The sequence below is a fragment of the Sinocyclocheilus grahami genome, unplaced genomic scaffold (genome assembly GCF_001515645.1).
Source record: "Sinocyclocheilus grahami isolate Dianchi unplaced genomic scaffold, SAMN03320097.WGS_v1.1 scaffold174.1, whole genome shotgun sequence".
NCBI classification, from domain to species: Eukaryota; Metazoa; Chordata; class Actinopteri; order Cypriniformes; family Cyprinidae; genus Sinocyclocheilus; species Sinocyclocheilus grahami.
The window spans coordinates 332,759-354,270 of NW_015505353.1; positions in this window are offsets into that span (position 1 = coordinate 332,759).

Here is a 21,512-nt window from a genome sequence, read left to right on the forward strand (position 1 = left end):
AAAAACTTGTCAAATACATTTTAATGGGCATAATTAAGTGTGAAAATAACAGAAGGATATACAGTCAAACCAAAAATTGTTCAGAGACCAGATATAATTTTTTATATTTTTTTACTAGTGGGTGTAGGACACTATAGTTATATAGCAAAATAAAATAAACTGTGATATATTATACCCAAAAATTCTTCATATAGTGGACTACCGGTAAAATTGATACAAATTTGGGACCAAAAATTATTCAGACTGAGTCTGGGAAAAAATTGAAGTTCAGGTTTGCATGAACCTGGTTGACAGCATGCCCAGGAGACTATATGCTGTCATTAAGGCTAAGGGTCACTCTAGGGTGTACGCCAACAATAGAAAAATTGAAGTTCAGGTTTGCATGAACCTGGTTGACAGCATGCCCAGGAGACTATTGCTGTCATTAAGGCTAAGGGTCACTCTAGGGTGTACCGCCACAATAGGGTATTGATAGTTGTGTAAATACTGCCATACTGTCTGAATAATTTTTGGTTTATTGTAATCCATTACATACCTTTCTATCAAAGTTATCTGACATTATCAAGCTGAATTTGTTCTGACACAGTTTAACTCTGAGTTCTTGTCATATTTTATTACCATTTTCTAAACTATAGCGAATAAACTGTGATAATGTGAGAAATGTTGAAGGTGTCTGAATACATTTTGGTTTGACTGTATCTATTTGATAAATTAAGTTAGCCAACTAACATTATACATACTCTTTTGGTTTCTGTACCCAATATTTAAAAAATATACAAATGCAATGAAAATATTGGTATTGGTACTCTGTATCGGCAAGTACCAAAATAAAAGTATCGGTATAGGGCGAGTACTGGAAAAAGTAGTATCGGTGCATCCCTACTGAGAATTTAACTCACTCTCAGGCCATCCAAGATGTACTCAACTCAACTCAACCCAAACTTTATTTATAAAGCACTTTCAACACCACGACTGGAACCAAAGTGCTGTAAAGAGAAAGATAAGAGAAAAAAATAAAAATAAAAACAAATGAAAAATAATAAGCATTGTCAAAAGCTAGAGAAAACAAATGAGTTTTAGACAGAGGATTGGCATTCCAGAGCCTAGGAGCTGCCACAGAGAAAGCACAATCTCCTCTACATTTTAGACGAGATCGTGGAACCATTAGGAATAGTTGATCATTCGAGCGCAGATATCTGTTGGATTAACAGACACTAATTAAATCAGTAACATAGTCAGGTGATAGACCATGCACAGCCTTGAATACATACAACAATACTTTATAATTAATTCTGTATCTTAAAGGTAACTAATGCAGTTTGATTAACGCAGGAGTAATATGCTCTCTCCCCTTTGTACCCAAATACAACACATTACAATAGTCCAAACGAGATGACACAAAAGCATGGGCAACCTTCTCCATATCTTCAAACGAGAGGATGGACTTCATGTAGATATTGACCTTAGATGGAAAAAGTTATTTTTAACAACAGCATTAATTTGTCGGTCAAATTTGAGCTCAGAGTCAAAGATAACACCAAGTTTTTTTTACACAGGACAGTTTCTTCCCAAGAAACTGCCCCAGGCAGTCATCGACATCATTAACGTAACCCTTATTACCAAATAAAATCATCTCTGTCTTATCTTCACTCAATTGAAGAAAATTATTTGCCAACCAGCACTTAACCTCTATCAGACATTCATGCAGAGACTGCAAAGCACATTTATGGTCCTGTTTCAATGGTAAATACATTTGTGAATCATCCGCATACAAGTGATAATGAATCCCACATTTTTCAAAAATAAAACTCAATGGCAACATATACAGAGAAAATAAAATTGGTCCCAGAATAGAGCCCTGAGGAACCTCACAGACAAGAGGAGCAGTAGAAGACGAGTAATCACCTAAACTGACTGAAAATGTCCTATCCTTCAAATAAGAAGAGAACCATTTTAGGGCTAAGCCATGAACACCAACGTGATTCTTGAGACGAGCAATAAGTATACCGTGATCAACTGTATCAAATGCTGCAGTAAGATCTAACAAACTCCAAGAGTCAATGCCTCTTAATATGTCATTGAAGACCCTCAATAGTGCAGACTCTGTACTGTGGCTGGCTCTAAAACCAGACTGGAATCTATCCATAAGATATTATTTATCTTTAAAAAAAAATTTAACTGCTCCAACACAATTTTTTCCAATACCTTAGATATAAAAGGCAGCTTCGAAATGGGGTGAAAATTACTCATGTTAAAGGGATCAAAACCATTTTTTTTAGCCGGAACAACACCAGATGACAGACTACTATTCAAAATAGAGAGAATACTTGGACAAATAATGTCAACAACTTTCTTAAACAAAGAAGAAGGACTGACATCACCTGGAGACCTGGTAGGCTTCATATGGGCAATTATATCTTTAAGCTGCTGCAGAGAAGTAGGCAAAAAAATGTGTCAACTGATTAATAGGATCGGCAGGAATGATCAGATCATTGCTAGCAGATGACATTTGAGATCTAATTCCAGCGACCTTACAAAAAAAAAATTATAAGAATGTTTCACATATATCAGCAGAAGGAATGAGTGATGGGGTGGCAACATGATGGAGCACAGAGTTAACAGCAGAAACAAGCACTCTAGAATTATGACAATTTCTGGAAATAATGGCAGAAAAATAATTTGCTCTAGCTAATTTGACAGCCCTTTGATATTCAATCAGACAGTTCTTCAAAATCTCATAAGAAACCAGTAATTTATCTTTAAGCCATTTACGTTCAGCCCTCCTGCACTTCTGCCTGAGAGCACAGGTAGTACTATTTAACCAGGGCTGTAATTTAACCTTGTTTTTATTAGCCTTGAAAGGAGCCACAACATCTAAAATATCAGAACAAGAAGCGTTAAATTGATTAACCAACTCTGCTAAATCCATACTATGACAGGGAGATTCAAACAAAGTGAGTAAAGGAGAAATCTCAAAAGCTGCTGAAAAACTACTATATTGAAATCCCCCAAAATTAAAATTTTGTCAAAAGAAGGGACAATTGCAGATAAAAGTTCAGATAATTCTTGTATAAAATCAGTTTGGGGGTCTATAAATTAAAACAAATGGCACAGACTTAAAAGAATTTAAAAAATCCAGTTCGTGAGAGGCAAAGAGATCGTTCAGAATAAAAGTCTGTTAATAAAAATAACAATTTGGTCCCTCGATATTCTCTTTGCCACCGTGAAATTTTCTCAGTCTCTCCAAGTGTATAAATACGGCCGGGAAGTAAGAAAACACACAGTCCATGTATTCTCAATACTTCAATTTATTCACAGAAATACAGCTCTTATATAGGCATGTCGAGGGGAGTTTTCACCCTCTTAACCAATGAGGGTAGGGTGACATACCCATACAGGATGTTTTTCCCAAGAACATGTGTTTTGTATAAAATTGCCACATATACAGAAAAACATATCCATATAAGGAATAGACTTCCTGGCGACAGAGTCTGAACCCCCCTTCTAAATCAGCACAAACTCCTTTACCTTGAATATTGAGTAAGAGACATTCAAACACCATACAAGAGAGAGAGAGAACAGATAGAGGAGGGGTGATTCAGAGAAGGAGAGAGAAAGAGTGAGAAAGGAGGGGTAAGGCATTCTCAAAACAGAGAGTGTTTTCTAACAAAGTCTTATTTACCAGAGATCTTGCGTTTATCAACGCCATTGTCACTGGAGTGGTGTCAGAAGAAGATGGGGAAGATTGAACGAAAAAGTTTACCGGGTTCCCGCCACATAAGGAGCGAAGGTTTAAGTGGTTAACTCCACGAGCGGCCGACCATCGTCTTGCACTAACTATCCGTGAGGACCGGGACATCGACGCCGGGGATGGGAAGACAGGCACAAGATATGAACATCTCAGGTTCACCTCCTCGACCGCCGCCACGGAGGATGGTGATCCGATGAATGGAAACCTCCCGATCTTCTTTGATCTCACGAGGCCCCCAGCATGCTTCCCACACTTCCTTTGGTATTTCCTCCACAGGTACAAACATCCAGGCAGGTAACAAACCTTCCTCAGTGCAACTGGCACAGGCAAATACCGTGTATATGGATGCCAGTCTTTTCTGGTATCGCGAAACAAACAATCAGACACCGCCGACCAAATATTCAGTAAAGTTAAGCGATCATACACCAGAGGGGAGCAAACAGGTAAAAACAGACTGCGACGGCACGCCGGCAAACATCCTGGCGCCATCTTGGAAAAAAACAAAGGGAGAAAATGTCTAATGAAAATGCAGAAGAAATTGTTGAATAAAGTCGTTATTTGTGTTAAGTCGTATAAAGTCGAAATATAAAGTCGTATATTTATTTGTGCACAAAAAGTATTCTCGTAGTTTAATAAAATTAAGGTTTTAGATGAGTTTGCTTCTTCATAAGAAAAGATTTGGAGAAATGAGGCATTACTTCACTTGCTCACCAATGGATCCTCTGCAGTGAGACATCGACGCCGGGGATGGGAAGACAGGCACAAGATATGAACATCTCAGGTTCACCTCCTCGACCGCCGCCACGGAGGATGGTGATCCGATGAATGGAAACCTCCCGATCTTCTTTGATCTCACGAGGCCCCCAGCATGCTTCCCACACTTCCTTTGGTATTTCCTCCACAGGTACAAACATCCAGGCAGGTAACAAACCTTCCTCAGTGCAACTGGCACAGGCAAATACCGTGTATATGGATGCCAGTCTTTTCTGGTATCGCGAAACAAACAATCAGACACCGCCGACCAAATATTCAGTAAAGTTAAGCGATCATACACCAGAGGGGAGCAAACAGGTAAAAACAGACTGCGACGGCACGCCGGCAAACATCCTGGCGCCATCTTGGAAAAAAACAAAGGGAGAAAATGTCTAATGAAAATGCAGAAGAAATTGTTGAATAAAGTCGTTATTTGTGTTAAGTCGTATAAAGTCGAAATATAAAGTCGTATATTTATTTGTGCACAAAAAGTATTCTCGTAGTTTAATAAAATTAAGGTTTTAGATGAGTTTGCTTCTTCATAAGAAAAGATTTGGAGAAATGAGGCATTACTTCACTTGCTCACCAATGGATCCTCTGCAGTGAATGGGTGCTGTCAGAATGAGAGTCCAAACAGCTGATAAAAACAATGGCAACAGCTTGAAGTTAAAAACGTCTTAATTATAGATTTGTTTATTACAAATAACAGCTTTTCGCATCACAAGATATTAATTGATGGATTGTAGTTGTATGAGTTACCTGTGAATTACTGTGATATGTTCATCAGCTATTTGGATTTTCTGACGGAACCCATTCACTGCAGAAGATCGATTGGTGAGCAAGTGATATGCTAAATTTCAAAGCGTGCATAGGATATGGTGTGGCAAATAGCCCACTTTCGTACCCGCTGTTGAATCTCTCACTGTTATCAAAATTAATTTAATTTCTTGAATTGGTGGTCAGATACTAAAAGAAACATGCAACAGTTTAGGTTCATCCCATCACCATGATCATGATCATCATGATCACAATAAACCATTACCACTTAAGAGAATGAACATCTGCTTCCCGGAGCATCTAGCCACAGAGCAGCCACTCCGCAGTGCTCAGAAACGGCACTCCTGGGACAGAAAGTTGGTGCAGTCTGCCATATGCCAAGTTTTAAAAGCTCTCTCTCCCCTGCACTTTACGCTGAGGGCAGTTTTAAAAAGGCCTTGCGCGCTCGTCAAGGAACACATGTCTTCAGACACACATACGGACGACTTGTACTTCCTTCTCAATGGCCATCTGAAACACTTAGCAGATTTTACAGCCATTCACTGTCTCTGCAAGCCCCAGTCCTCATTAAGACTAGGCATCAGTCCAAGTTTAAATGAAAAGGTTGAGATATCTGCAGAATAAGATGGGAGATTTTTGAAGCAACTGGGAACAACCTTTGTCAATAACAATAGGAACAGAATTTATTAGAATCTGAAATGAAATACTTTAGATGTGCGTGCATGAATATTAAATAAATGTGCAAGGGTCATTAAACAAGTTGGGGTTAAATCAACAAAATTTTTCATTGTACTACAGACAATACATTCCAACTTGTCCCTAAATTTGGGGAGAAAATATATAAAGTCGTATATTTCTTTGTGCACAAAAAGTATTCTTGCAGATTCATAAAATTAAGGTCGATCCACCGATGTCACATGGACTACTTTAACGATGTCCTTACTACCTTTCTGGGCTTTGGATGTAGTAGTACCCTTGCTGTCTATGCAGGGTCAGAAAGCTCTCGGATTTCATTAAAAATATCTTAATTTGTGTTCAGAAGATGAATGAAGGTCTAACGGGTTTGGAATGACATGAGGGTGAGTAATTAATGTAAATTTGCATTTTTGGGTGAACCAACCCTTTAAATATAATTAAGATGAATAATGTGATAGAATCACTTACTACCTGTATCTGTATAAAAACACTATTTTTTTCATGACAACATAATGCTGGTAAACCCTGTAAGCATGGCAACTTCCACATGATATCTGCAGATGTGAAAGCCGAGCATGTGTTCTCCAGACCATTGTCTTGAATCAGCAGAAGAACATAAACATGTCTCCATCCTGTTGTCTACATGCTTTCAGAATGTTCGATGGCAAAAACAAATTAGAAATAGTTTAAAAACATTTACCTGACACCAGGTACATGACAAAATGCCTCCGTTGATCTGCTGGATCAGGAACAGGAATTACATGATGGACGTTCATCCAGCAAGAACGTGGCACTGCACAAAGGACAATCTACTGTACACAATTTTACAGCTCAAATAATATGTTTTTGATAGAAAACATTCTGTTTCAGCATTTAAGCCTTAAATGCTGCCCTGGTTTACTTTCATAATTCAGTAAGAATCAAGAACATTCCAATATTTCAGGTATGTTGTTAAATGTATATTACTATATATTTAGATGGACACAGATTATGAAATTACTTCAGTATAAAAGTAACATAATTGTCATAGTATCTTTAAAAGTTATGAGACAAAGATTTTTGCTTGAAATTAGTCAGCACTGGTCTATGCCCCACTTATGCAACCAGATTTCATTTTCAATCCGAGATGTGCAATGGAAGCAGAAGAAACAGCCTGAATGAGTAATGAGAAGAAGAATAAAGAGAGAGAAGATGGTGAAAGAGGCATTCTGATCTCTCTAAATTTCCTGTTCCCTCTCTTGCTCTCTTTCTCTCATTCCTCTCTTTTCTCCATCTCCCACTTGAGTGTAGGGCAGTCCTCAGAGTATTAAACAAACATTACCAGAGAATGGACTTCAGAAGTTGAGAGGTTGATAGCAGAGGTGATAGAGGAGATGGCGAGAGAGCCGAATGACAAGTGGGCAGGAGTCAGACCAGGCAAAAAAATGTAATTCTAAGCCAATTTTGGAGAGGAGAGGTTATAAATATCCTTCTCGCTCGTCTCTCAAAGCTGTTCTCTGATTGGCGAAAAAATGGAATCAGATATTTGGAAAAGCAATTTTTCTCAGACAATTACCCATGGATTGGATAAGTCCTGTTGAATGGAATGACACATGATTGCCCACTTCTCAAACACACAGTAGTGGGAGAACATAACTTCTGTCCAATCTCTACAAGAATCAGTACCCGCTGTCCTTTTATACTGTATATACAGTATAAATCATGGGTGGCGAACATCGGTCCTGGAGAGCCGCAGCCCTGCAGAGTTTTGCTTCAACCCTAAAAACACACTTGAACAAGCTAATCAAGGTCTGAAGGGTTACTAGAAAGCTACAGGCAGGTAGGTTTTAATTAGGGTTGGAGCTGTACTCTGCAGGGCTGCGGCTCTCCAGGACTGGAGTTCGCCACCCCTGGTATAGATATCAACAGTACTGTGCAACACTTAGGTTAAAAAAAAAAGCATATTGATATCTTATGAGACTGAGGAATATGTTTGTTTTTTCTTCGTCAAGGCAGTTCAGTTATTGCATGAGCTTGCTAAAATCCACCACTGGTGTACTACATTTCATTTAATGAGATATTGATTACATGGACCAGATGTGCTTGTGGAGAATTTTAGATTTAACTTTTAAATTATAAAAATACTTCGGTAAGTGTATTTACGCCTGTCTGCAGACTAAAGAAAATGAATTCTGCTAAGTCATAGTCTGGGGTTGCGATTATGGTCAACAGTGATGGATTAGTAAATGGTGTGCAATGAAAACAGATTTTGATTCAGCATGCTGTAACTTCTGGGCCATGACTGATGACTGAAAAACTTCTCTTCTGACTCCACACTTCTACTTTTGCTCTTCTGCAGTCTTCTTGTAAAACTGGCATAGAAAGAATTTGTATGCCAGCGTACATTATGAGAAGGGCTGTTTGTGCAATGCATTCCAGAATAGTCATCTTTCTTCTCTCGCCTTCAAAGAAGTGTCTGTTCTCAGCTGGTAGGAAAGCCTAATCATCAGAAGTGACTTAAAAATTAAACAATGAATTGGACAATAAAAAGAAGCATGCTCAACATTGTTTTACTCCATATCGCTAAATTTCAGATTTCACAGGAAAAAAATGGAGGGGGTTCTCTAATTAAATGAACTACTAATACTTCACTGAACATTTTTTTTTTATGTAGACCAATGAATTATAGGTACAGTAAGTAAAGGCAAGAGAAGAGAGCACTATCAGAAGTACTAATATAGTAAAACCTTAATTTTTGACTCAGGGAAATAGTTTATACTCACTAAGTGAATAGTAAGGCATATGAGAAAGTACACATTTTGCGTGCTAATCATTGGCAGAGTTCTTAAATGTTCTGGCACTGAAAAAGCTCTAAGCCTGCTTGTTTACTGATGTGAAATTATGTGCCCTTTTGACTAACACTGTCGGCACCCACCCAATCCAACTGCAGTCAGGCAGGTGACATTTTAGCAACCCTATTTGACTCTCAGATGTTCACCTATGGCAAATAATAAAAGCAGAGCAGCTCCTGAAAAATTCAGTTCCTGGAATGACCTGGCAGAAAGATCTAAAGATGTCAAAGTGTTTCGATGTGGAAGGCTAATGCTGGACTGTCAGGTACAGTAAGAAGAATTTAGATGAGCATTCACATCTTTGAAAGCTCTAGCCGCACTCATCACCTGCTGGTAGAGCCAACGATATCAGAGAGATGGGCTCTTCAAGAGTTCATCAAGTTAGGATTGCTATCTACAATCTGATAATAAGACAAACAGACCTAACAAAAAATACAAATCCAGCAAAACATGACTCATAAATTTTTTTTAGTGGTAAAAGCATGTGGTTACAAAACGTGTATGAAGTTGAATGTTGCTACTTATGCTCTCCACTAAAATCCATTATCAGAGTGTCTCATCGTTCTTTCTTTCCATTCTTACCTGGTCTGATTCCCTTATCATGCCTAAATTACATATTGTACCTTCATTTCTGCACCTCTGCAGGTTACAGATAAAATCATGCCATGTTTTCATACTTTCGTTAAGAGATTTGTCTAGATAATTGTTATTTTGCCTCCAAAGCCACCACTGAAGCTCTTGCTGTAGAGCACGCCTAACCTTACCCCATCTACAAGATTGACATTGATGACTTTCTTATTTGCATTTATTGATCTTTAGTGTTAATGAGGTTCAAGTATCTAAAGAAGAAAAGTGATGAGGTTTGTCTAAACTGTTTTGATTGGACTTGTTGGATACAATGAGGTCAAAAATACCTGGGAAAAGAAAAAAAAAAAAACTACCCAGTGATTAGCACATCAAAAGCATGCAATCTTACACATAATTTACACAATTAAGTCAATCACCTGAGCTAATCAATAGTGTAAACAAAAATATTTATAAAAATAGGTAAATCGCCTAATAAAACATAATGAAATATTGATATCCTCATAGTTACAAAATTCAACTAAGCTATGACCAAACCTTGACCTCCTGGCTGAGCCATCCTTCAGGACTCAAGTTATGTGATTTAATGCTCTATTAAATAATTTAATTATTTCTCCCACTCTTGCAAGATCAGACACACCTGCCCAGGAGATCCTGAAATGTGGGCAGACTTTTAAAGGAACACTCCACTATTTTTGAGAATAGGCTCATTTTCCAACTCCCCTAGAGTTAAACAGTTGAGTTTTACCGTTTTCTAATCCATTCAGCTGATCTCCCGGTCTGGCGGGAACACTTTTAGCTGTAGCTTAGCATAGATCATTGAATCTGATTAGACCGTTAGCATCTCGCTCAAAAATGACCAAAGAGTTTCTATATTTTTCCTATTTAAAACTTGACTCTTTTGTAGTTACATCGTGTACTAAGACCGACGGAAAATGAAGAGTTGTGATTTTCTAGGCCGATATGGCTAGGAACTATACTCTCATTCCGGCGTAATAATCAAGGAACTTTGCTGCCGTACCATGGATGCAGCAGGCACAATGATATTACGCAGCGCCTAATATCATTGCAGCGCGTAATGATCTATGCTAAGCTACAGCTAAAAGTGCTACCGCCAGACCCGAAGATCGGCTGAATGGATTCGAACACGGTAAAACTCGACTGTTTAACTCTAGGGGAGTTGGAAAATGAGCCTATTTTCAAAAATAGCGGAGTGTTCCTTTAATCTGACCTGCAATCAATCTCCATTCAGTATTCTGCAAAGGAGAGAAGCAACAAAGAAGCAGCAGCAGAAGAAAAAGAAACATCTTAGAGGTAAGTTGTAATGAAAGCAATTTTCTGGAACAGGGAGTAGAATCCCATAATTGATTTCTGATGAAAATGGAATTGAAAGTTTAGCCAGCAATATTAAGTTTCAAACTGATCACTTTTCTAAAGTCTAATTACCCTAGCAGAAAAACAAGGCTTAATAACGGTGAAAACTACACCTCTGAGTTAAGCTGAAGACCAGAGCCAGCACAGAGCAGCAGCCTCCATCACTGTTGGTATTTCCAGATCAGCAGCTAGCAGAAACTGGAAATACAAACACACTCTCCAGCAGTTTTATTCCAGAATATATATTTAAAATAGGTTTTCTGAAGATGAAGTAGGAACATTTAAGTGACAGAGCCACTCACAGGAGTCTGTTCTGGGACTCTAATGAGCAGCAGCAGTCAGCCGTGGCTCTTGTAGAACAGAGCAAACAGCATGCGCCCTCATGCCTTTCCTACAACTCGTTCTGTTTTTATTATTAAAGAATGATTAAAAGGGATGTGGTATCAGAATGCCAAGCCTGTTAAAATATTGAAGCCGAGAAAAATAACATAGTTGAGAAGGGTAAGGAAAAGTAAGACTAGACAGTGAATGCATCTCACTAAACAAGCATTTATCATTCCTTTTATATCATGTTTACGCTATACAGTACTTGGTTTAGCCTTATAAGTCAACTCCACAGGCAGCCCACATCAGTTCACTGATCATTTGATTCATATTGCACACAATAGCAGCAAGAGCTGCCAGAAATCAAGATTTATTTTTGTTTTTAAGTCATGTTAAGATATCAGGTTGAAACAGTATGCACTTTCGAAGAAAACTAATTGTTGGATTAGCCAAAGTTTGCAAAGTTAATGGTACCAAATCTAATCAAAGATATTTAGGGAATTGACTAAGAATGAATTGCGCCACTGACTGTGTCGTTTATTTGCACATGCTGTCTTTTTGCTTCAGCATCTGATTTACTAAAGGAATTATGCAAATCAGGTAACAGAGTAAACACGTCCCAGAATTAGTGCTGAGGTTGATATATCCTCAATTACAATATTCTTCTGTATAGTTTGGTGATGCAAAAATAAGACAAACATACCTCTTTTTTTATTAAATACAGGAGACCGAACTTTTCTACGAAAAAAAAAAAGCTAATTATATTACATATATACAAGTATTGTTTTGACAGGTAGTATCTATAGGGCAATGATAAATCGCGAATACCAGATCATTGAAATCTTCTTTTCAAAATAAGTTCTTCCATGGTGTTGGTTGCTGATTATTACGTGAGATGACCTACTGAAAAATGAAGAAATGGAAAATTTATCTTCAGAATGAAACCTCTGAACTCCAATTATGAAAGCCAATAATTGCCTGGATTCTAAACATTAATTTGCGACTATAAAGACTCTCTGGAAACATTAATGTGGTGAGCAAAAGCATCATGTCCTCTGTGATATAAATATCTCATAGCTCATATATTCGTTCATGCATTATATATCCACTCCATGATTTATGTAATGCAGCTCTTGAAAGAATAAGCACTGTGGCTAAAATCAACAAATTGTGTTTGAGAGCCTATGGTACCATGAGGTTACATAGAAAACTCGTCAGAAGGTTTTGCTGCACTACCAGTGGAAGCAATTAAAATTATACTCGTAGCACATGTTTTCTAAGTGAAGAGCGACCTTCAACCACTTCGGCCACTTAAGATATTTTTTATTGAGATGAAAAAAAGAGCAACAAAAACAAGACTTTTGGACATAGATTCAATATTACAATTACTGTATCACTAAAATTACTTAATAATAAAAAAAAAAAAGTAAAACATAATTATATAATAAAATGCTTTTACTCTGTCACTGAAAACTGATGTTGGGATCCTCAGCTTTTTATTCCTTTACATGTATTCTGGTGCCATCTCAGGAAATCACATGCATGAATCGAATGGTTCTGTTATGTAAAATAAGTGTGTGTTATGCATACAATGAAACTTGGCATGAAGGGGTGAAATATTTATGCAGGAACATGGCCCACTGGAAGTGCTCCACATCCATCATCCCTTTATAACTCCTATATTCGTCATGCATTATTTCATAAAAGACAAATAATAACCAGGATTTTTATCTCAAAATCTGAAAAAAAATGATATACTATAAGAGATTTTAAATTATAGCACCTAAAGCTACCAAATTTTGTATTTCAGGTGTCTTGTTTTATTTCCCATTGATTGAGCTTGGCCCCACTGTAAATAAATAGTGTTGCACACTATGATCTTCATACTTTCAAGCAGACTATAATGCTCTATTATACTCTATTATATGCTCTATATACAGTATTCAAGAAGCTGGCTGGCATTTCAGCAAAGCCAATGCTATAAAATTCAAAATGCTTTTATAGATGCAAAGATCACAGTTTCTTTGTGAAATAAATTAATAATAATTTCTTAATGTTAATGTTTCTGCCCGAGGCCATGCTGAAAGCATGAAGAAGGTTGCACAACATGTCTGCGTCAAAAATCATGGGAAATTGTCTGAAGCTATCTTCCAACTACTGCATGTTACAGTAGCTTTTCTTCTAAACATTCAGTTAATATTTCCCTCATAATACATCCCTCATCCCTTAGCAAAGATTTGTTAAGGTTGAAATGAATACATAACAACTGAATCAGAAAACCTCTGCATAAAGGCAGCAAAATGCATTATAAAAGAATCGTTTCTAGTGAGAGTGAATCTAAAGGCAAATGATATGGAAGGTTACAGAGAAGAACTCTTTGAGTTTGTAGAATCAAGACAAACAAAAAGTGATGCAATTTGGAATGCATTTGTGTATGAAAGGAAGAGACAGAAAAAAACAAGACAAATGGCACAAACACAGGAATTAGTGGGCGAAAACCCGGGGCTCTTTAGTGTTTAATATGAAAGCACAGTGGGTCTTGATCACTAATACTGCTCACTTCTGAGTGCAGTAAAGTTCACAGAAAGTTTCCAATGGATTCACAGCAGGTGCGCACACAGTTGTTGCCTTTTATGAAATGTTTATGATTATTCTAAACAAGGGAGTACATGTACACTGTATAATGTACATTTAAAAATAATAATAACAATAACACAAATATTAAAATAATTAAATAGATTAAATATTATTACTACAATTAAATACATACTATTTAGGCTTAAACCTTTGGGCAAACTTTACAATTTATTCTAAAGGTAAAAAAAATAGAAGTGCAAATTTATTGTTGGTTCATTTCTAAAATATGAATAAATAAATAAACTCAGACTGTGTGTACACAGTTATAGAATGAGACTGAGACCACTGTCGTCTCTATCTATCTACAAAGAGACTTCCCTCTACACGTTTTCACACACATGAACACACAAACATGCTCACACAGACACACACACACACACACGTTTACCCTGTACACACTCCAACCTAAATGTTCACACTCTCAGATGAACTTGCCAGGTTCTCACGTTTTAAACACCCTTGAATCCACTTACAGACATCAGTTATCCCCTGAGTTTAAACTCGCTTCACTTTCATCTGTTTTCAAACATTTATGAATTCTTGACAAGTCAGCAGATAACACATCCTCTTACATCACCGTCAGGCTTTCCAAAGACATGTTGGAGATGGGGTCAAAAAATGTGTACACGCCTTTGTGTAGGTATTGTGCGTAAGAGTGTAAATGTTCAAGAAAGACAGAACCTCTGCATAATTGTACCTGTACATGATAATGTGGGCATGTTTTGTCCTCATTGTAATTTCTTCCTCTCTACTTTCTCTCATTCTGAGCAACACCTATGCAATCTGTGATTCTCTGTTTGGGAGATGTATTGATTAAAATTCTGCTGCACGTCTTAGCTAAACTGGTACACAGTGATTCTGCATACTAAAAGTCACTTTCAGGTTGACAGGAAAAGGCAGAAGCTTCTTACAACTACATCAGTGAAATGACCATGACAGATGCCTTACATCTAAATTTAGGGATCTCATTATAAGAACCTTGATAGAGAGAGAGAAAAAAGTTATTTTCAAAATGTATTCCCTCTCTCTCTTGTAGCAAACAAAAATAAAATGGCTGCCCTATCATCTATAAATAAATGTTAAAAATGTAAACCGAGGAGATTTGTAATATTAATATTACATTACAAAAAGTTTTACGTTAAATATTGTTCTGATTTAAGTTGATTATTATTATGTTTTTATTCATACATTTTAATGTATTAAATTATATTTTTGTGTGATTTTAAAAATCTGTTCTCATATACCTATAACCTCATTAAACCTTGTCCCAGATTCACGCCATTGGTTGAGCCAGAGCTACTACTGAAAATGCCAGTGGATAAACTCAGGGAAATCAACCAATAAATGGCTTGCTTACAGTTAAGGTATCTGCTGGGATATAATTATTTTAACACTGGAAAACTGACAAACAATGGGCCTCATTCATGAAACACGAGCAGAATGAATTTTTGTGTAAATCGTTTGTAAAGCCGTTCTGACGTAAATATGTTCGTATTTTCAAAATGTTAGTTGGTAGGAAAGAAATGTACACCTGCTCCCTACCATGTGTAAATGGTGCGTAAAACGTTCTTCTGTGTTAATTTTGGCAAACTGATGACACTGAATTTGATGCACTGCAATTATAATATTTTACAAGTTCGTTTGCGCAGTTTTTTTTTTTTTTTTCTTGTAGCTTAGAGTTGATAAACTGTTTAGCTTTGGGTAAAAAGCAGCGCTTGACACTGTCACTTTTTACCCAGCCGTCCAATCAATGGAGGAGGGGCGGGACAAATACTACACCGACCAATCATTGTACTACTTGTACAACAACTGAACAACAATAGAGAAGTTAATATTGCTGGATACTGCATTTTTATATTCAGTAATATTCTTCAAAATGAGATACTAGAAATACGTTACTGCCGTGGGTATTTCAAATCATAGCCACCAAAGCATTCTCCAGCACCACCAGCTGGCTGTTTTAAGAAGAGCGCCTGACAATTTTTCAGCTGGCTAAAAATGCTTTGGTGGACACACGTTATTGAATATTTATTGTTAGGCATATGGCCTATTAGTGTTTTTTGCATTTATGCAATATACTGGAGCCAAACCTGAGAAAATAGACCAGAATATTCCACTGCGTTCCTGGACACGCAATTTTCATAGCTGTAATTTATAGGCGGGATTATGCTAATTGTGAATGAGCGTGCACGAGCGCCCTATTTACGAATGATTGGAATTCATTAACATACATTATGACTAACTATCAAATCTGATGTGTACGAAGTGTTTGTGAATTCGGAGGAGAGTTTTCGGGAAGGTCCGTTTTACGCGCAAATTACTCATAATTTACTCCTATATTTACGAATGTTTCATGACAGAGGCCCATTGTGTTTAAAGAAACAAATAATTATTCACTGATATGATTTCAAACTACAATCTGAACATATACATACGTACATGTGTGAAAGAAAAGCACAGCATTTCTGCCCAGCACATGGTTCATGGCTCAAGGGTACAGCCATTATCGCTGAAACAGGGTGGTAACTGCATAGTTACAAACTGAAATCCCAGAGAACCTTGTGAGTGGTGGTTCCAGGGTTTTAATAGAAACCAGGGGAATATAAGAACACAGATATATTCCATTTGTGCATCAGTTCTTAACATGTATTTTGACAGCAGCCAACTAACATCGCAACAAGGGAGAACAGTGCAATGATCAATGATTCCCTCTTGGGAAAACAGTCAATGTGAGGCTTAGTTAGTTCTTAAGAGTGTCAAGAAGATTGTACGCTACCGTATAGAGGGGAACTCATTTATTTCGAAATCCCAGCCACAGTAGATCAATATAACATCATGCATCCCTCTGCTCTTGCATGAGTGTCTCTGGGCTTTCATTAATGCACAATAATCACAGCTGAGTCTAATGGTTTCTCTCTCTCTCTCTCTTCCCACTCTCCCTCCAGGCAATGTATCTCATGCACGAGATGTGTCACACTAAGCAGAATGAATGGCCACACTCTGAAAACACAAATTGCAAAGTAAACAGATTAGGGTGGAAAACTACTCCTCCATCCCCTTCCCCGCCTCCACCTTCCCACCCATTTCTTCCACTCATATCCCCAGCAGGATGGGATGGATGAAGAAGGGACTCTGGCTGGTCAACTAGTCTGAGTTCTACTGGTTTAACCCTGAAATCAATATGCAGTTCCCCTCATATGACTAAAATATGTCAGGGCTTGGAATCCGTCCCACAGGCTCGAAGTAATGGAGCATCTAGGCCGTGCACCACCATAATTTTCATTACACCCCAGCAGACTCTAAATTGTGATAAAAGGATTCATATGTCAGTACATGCCTCCACTGAAGCAGAAACAGAGAGAGTGATAAAGACGAGAGAATTCTAGTTTTTTTATTTATGTTTGTTCACAGTATTTTATCTTGCCCTACTTGGAGCAAAACAAAAGGAATTACCGTCCAATGAAATAACATTCATTCATTCCTCTGAGGCCGAGACTATAGGAAATTACATTTGGAAATCTATTTTTCTCCAGCAGAAACATTACGACACCGCTGACCTTATTTTGCTCTCCTTGGCCATAGTTCTACAAGCTCAAATCCTAACAGAATTATATTAGCTCAAGTTCAAACACTTATTTCATTACAAACTTGTGCAAAACAATAATATTATCTGGAGCTTTTAATAGTCAAATGCTTTATACCACATATTTAGTATATGTTTTGTTCTTTTGATAAGGAGCTGACCTCCTTGCTAACCCATCTCAACACATTTAAATACTTGTAACTCAATGTTTCTCTCAAACTTTAATATATGTGTCTGCTACAGATTATTACTTTATGACAATCGTTGTGGATCCAGTAAAGTACAACTGAAAATTTTATATCCGTGCTCGTCTGATTAGACATGATAGAAAAACTTGATGTCATATCAAATTAAACAAGAGCTGCTGATTGATATGATAGGCCTACATGTTGTCATTTAACATTCATTAACATAATCGCAAATCAAATTATGAGCCAGACATAAACGTTTATTCCTTACTCCCTTGTTTTTGTCTTGTCAGACATTTATATTCTAATACAGACACAAGGATAATATGATTGTTTTTATATTATTTTATATTTTCTCTATTTTATTTTAAAAAGGACTCACAATATCCTAAAATCGTTACCGAATAAGAAACAAGAAGTGAAAAACAAAACAAAAGGAACAGTTAATTTAACATAAACTCCAAAGGTCCATATGATTAGTGTGATGTTCGTAATCCATGTCTTCTGAAGATAATCAGGTTGATGCTGAATTAAAATAATGCTAGTCACATTTGAATCTGGCCGGAACAAATGTCCAATTTTTTTCCCATTTGCGCAGAGCAGTGAGCCTCCGCGACGCCAGGGCAATGCAGAAAAACGGACTGAAAAAAGAAAACACTTAAAGGGATAGTTCACCCAAAAATGAAAATTCTGTAATTAATTACTCACTCTCATGTCGTTACAAATCTGTAAGACCTTCGTTCATCTTCAGAACATGCGTTGTTTACATGCAGAGGAAAGCACGCGTATGCGTCGTGATACTCTCTACAATGGCAGGGCACCGCGACAGATGGGGTGTGAAGGAGAATAATTGTTGAATAAAGTCATTATTTTTGTTTTCTTTGCACACAAATGTAATGTAAATGCAATGTTTCTGTGCCTTGATCGTGGTAGTACCCTTGCTGTATATGGAGGGTCAGAGAGCTCTCTGATCAAAATTATCTTAAATTGTGTTCTGAAGATGAACGAAGGTCTTACGGGTTTGGAACGACATGAGGTTGAGACATTAATGAGATCATTTTCATTTTTGGGTGAACTAACCCTTTAACAAACGGTATTTACACTGCTTTCAAGCATTTCCTGATTAAAAAAAAAAAAGTTTATAAACTCAAATTACATCTATACGCTTTGACAAATGCACTAAAAAGGGGGGAAAATTACACAATATAAAATAAAATATATCTGGGTGTTTCTAAAATATCAGTGAACATACACTTGTCTTTGTAAACAATAACAACTTTTTGCGGGGGTGCACACCCTTTTGCTCACGCAGGCGCATCAAAAAATAAACCAGAAATTATAAAATTGGTTTGAGGAAAATAATATTGGACACAAACCTCATTGCTTCTAATGTATACTGTCAACATGGAAGATCTAAACGTGTGAAAGGGAATTAGATTTGAAGTCCTTCTCAATTTGAGAACTAGTCTCCCACCCTCCAAGCTGAAAGCATTATGTGGCAGTTCCATCACAAATAAGGATTACCAAAATTGTCTGTAATATGGCCAAACATGTCAACCAATCAGGTTTTGCTTTTTTTTTCGGTGAATGAGGCAGTTGCATCACAGTTGCATGTAATGCCTGATTGGTTATCAAAGCAGTGTGAGGATTACGAGTCAACAATGAAATTTGGATACACTCAAAGAATTCAGAAACCTAAACAATCTCAGCCCCTTGGCTCCCATCTTCTCCCTTTGGCTTCAGCAACATGTCAGCTTAGCATGTCATTGTTTGAAGGCCTCGACCCTAACCACCGGCCCACCCCTGACTCCAGTTAGGGGGCTTAAGGTTGCAGCAATACTTTAATGAATCCGATGCTGGGAATTTTCAATATACGGTTCACACTCAGCTAGTTATCCTGAACAATGAGAGCTGGAGAGGCCCACAGCTGGCCACAGTACAGCAAGACAGGGCTGCCAAACGTTTATGATAATGCCCATTCACTAGCACAATGCAGGATTAGCACTGCAATGAACTTGGAAAGTGTCCACCACAGTTCTCACTCCCTCTCTCTTCCTCACCCAGTCCCTCACAAAAACCTTTATTATAAAGATTAATCTGACATAAACAGCTATTTACAGTTAATATGCTTAATAAAGGGTGTGTGCATCCATAGCAAAATAAATTAATAAATAAAATGTCCTTAATCATTGTTTGTGTATTTTCAAGTGAAAATATCTGGGCAATCTTAAGATTAAAAGCAAAAAAAGTGTAATGTATTAAGAGTCTTATGTTCATAGAGTGTATTTTGAATGAAGTTTTCTTAGATTACTTTTTTTAAGCACAAACCTTTAAAATTAACCAAATTATTTTAAGCATATAACCTGTTTTAAAACAAGAAGAAGAAGAAAAACAGTTGCAGTTGGTTAAGGTATGTATTGAATAAATTAATTTATAAAAACAAAATTATATAAAAAATATATCGTCATGAGCAATTTTGCTTCTCAAATAGATTTATCATGCTTAAAGAAAATTTTAACTAGAAAAAAAAAAAGTATGTTTGAAATACATGCAGGTTTGGATGTTCATATTTACATATCATTTTTAAATTACTTCATAGAGTTCTCTGTTGACAAGCTGTCATTGTGTGCACATCTGATCGTACTTCTGATGTGGATTTGAGTGCACGTTGTGCATCTCTGTGTGTGTGTGTGTGTGTGTGTGTTTTCGTGAGTCTTCTTTGAGGGCTGCTGCCATATTCTCTCTGTATTTTCTCATTTCAGAGGGTGATTGGTATTTGGATGGATTTGTCTATCAGACTCAGAGAGTGATGGCTAGAGCTTTTAACAAGTTAATTTTCTAGTCCAGTTTCCCTGTGATTGCTGGGAGACAGCACAATCCTGGGAGAATTAAGTCTTGCTATCTCCAGTGCTGCATTGTATTGGAGCCCTGCAAACCGCTCTGCTCCAAAGAAAGAGATTTAGATGTTGTGTCGTTGACTGATAAAACCCTCCATCCATAGAGATTCAGACAGAGAGAGAGAGAGAGAGAGAGAGCAAACACATTCACATGCACAGACACACATACACACAAAGAACACACAGAATTTTAAATTGTTCATAAAATTCTAAAATGTTGATTTGTTTTTTTTTCCCAATGTATATACACATTATTTATTTATTTATTTTAAATACATATCTGTTCTAGATTCAACGTAAACGCTATGCTTTGGCAATACATTGCAACAATTGTCATGCCAATAAAGCACATATTGAAATTGAAAATTGAGAGAGAAAGAGAGAAACATTAACATCTATTGGAAAATGAATACAGTATGCACATTCTTACAATATGTATGTTAACCCTATAAAGTTTACTTTATGATATTTGATAAGTTAATATCTAAAGCCTCTAGATTTTCAGTCTAATAAAAACTTTGCTGAAAAACCTGTTGTACACAATCTATCATATGCCTTCAGCCATCTGACTGATCATCAGTTCATAATTTTGGTAAGTAAAAGGCCTTTTATTATAATTTTTAATATATGCATTTCACTGTGAAATCTTTAATGATTTTTATCAAGTACATTTAAAAATAGCTTTTATATTTAGTAATATTTCAAGATAGACACGTACTGGAGTCAAGCATTTTAAATTTATTTGACTGTATATATATTTTTTTTTGGAATGTGATCACTCAATCACTGTATTGTATTGCATTATAGGCTTTGCACTAAAACTACAGAGCTTTGATCATGAAACGAATCATTTAAATCAATTGTATTTTTATATATAAGACATATTATTGGGATTATTTTATTTTCTTCTTGTTGAGTGTGAGATCCATATACTTACTATATATAAAAATAAAAGCCTGGTGCATTAAATATTATACAAAACAAAACTTTTTAAATGATACAAATTTAAATTCTAAAGGTTCAATAAGCAGTTCCCCAAAAACAAAACAAAACAAACAACAAAAACAAAAACTTACTTTTGAGGGGAAAAAAATCTATTTTTTTAACTATTATTTT